The 1,388-nt window shown below is 46.5% G+C and overlaps 1 pseudogene; it reads right to left on the bottom strand.

Annotated features, from left to right (window-relative positions):
* Positions 1–263: 263 nt before the first annotated feature.
* Positions 264–839, bottom strand: LOC132488111 (small ribosomal subunit protein uS2B-like; annotated as a pseudogene).
* Positions 840–1,388: the final 549 nt, after the last annotated feature.

The raw sequence follows: 1,388 nt of genomic DNA, 5'->3' as shown, positions 1-1,388 counted from the left end.
TTTCATTCACCTTGTTGCCATTTTCTGTTTAAGAAGGCCACACAGTGGTGGTTCCTACCCATTCAGTGAACTGAACGGTGGGGCTGCAGACCAGTCCCCAGTGGCAGGCTGAGGTCCAGTCTTCATCAGGGAACTGCTGGATGGGCACAGAGGGCACCTGTGCCTTCAGACCAGCCAGCGACCTCCGGTAAGTACAGTCGGTTCTCCCTGAAATCCCTCCCCGGTCACAGCCTTTTCAGCACTGCCTGCTCTGCCTTTTGAACCTACAGGACCTCCGTAGCAGTAGAGATCAGGCGTGGCCGCCCAGAGACGGTGCCGCACACGCGCCGAACTTCCTGGCCCAGCAACCAACGTGTCAGACCTGCTGAGCCGTGGCGGGGACGGCAACGTCCACACAGTGCAGAGGAGAGTCTGTGTGATACAGTTATGCAGGTTAACATAAGACGACTCTGTGAGAGGCTGGTGGTTGTCCTGGAATCAGTACCCACTGGAAGTCGCGGCTCCCAGAAGGCTGCGTGGATCCGGTTAGGGAAGGTTCTAGGTGTGGAGCGCCTGCCACAGTGGCAGTGGCGAACTTCAGCACAGCTCGGGGGGCCAGCATTCCGAGAGGATGTGACATTGACCTCAGCAGCGTTTTCAGTGGCAACAGTGGCACGAGCCGCCAGCAGAAGCTTCCCGAGGTTCGCTTCAGATTAATGAGGTAATGCCATCATTTTTCCTTTTATAAATGACTGTTGCATTTGGAAATCAGGGTTGGTGCCACCTGAGTGGGCTCCTACTGCAAGAAATTTGAGGACATCTTGTTCCTTCATTTGCAGGACATCAAGGACTCTGGACATGGTAAATTTTCGCTTTAATTTATGATGGGAACCCAGAACAACGCCTTTCTGGGTACGGTGGAAAGGCCCCTTTAATTTTGTTAGGCTTATTTTATCTGTCAAAGGAAAAGATGAGTAATTCTTTTGAAATTCATTTTTTGGGTAGTGCTTTGAAAAGGAATAAACAGTATTTTAGTGATAAGCTGATATGTAAAATCTAATTTCACTTGAAATTATTTTTATTATGTCAAGGGTTATATTTGCAGAGAGTATAGTCTATCTGTTGAAACATTTATTAAGCATTGGACCAAGACAATGCTGCCATTAGATGTATTCAGAACTAACTGATGAGAGCCCCTTCTTTTAGCAAATATGCACTTTGATAAGACTTGCCTGTCAAGCCACAAGTAAAGCTCAGTGAATGCAGGACAATGTACTGTTGACCAAAAAAGCTTAAAGATGCTGTAAACATTTAAGACATTATCTTTCATTCATCCATCTATCCATTCATTTATCCATCCATCCACGCAACCACTAATGCTTTTATTTTTTTAAAAAAATTATCAGACA

This window comes from Mesoplodon densirostris, chromosome 4 (genome assembly GCF_025265405.1).
Source record: "Mesoplodon densirostris isolate mMesDen1 chromosome 4, mMesDen1 primary haplotype, whole genome shotgun sequence".
Taxonomy (NCBI): domain Eukaryota; kingdom Metazoa; phylum Chordata; class Mammalia; order Artiodactyla; family Ziphiidae; genus Mesoplodon; species Mesoplodon densirostris.
Note: the sequence above shows the minus strand (reverse complement) of the source record. Positions and strands in the feature narration are given on the sequence as shown.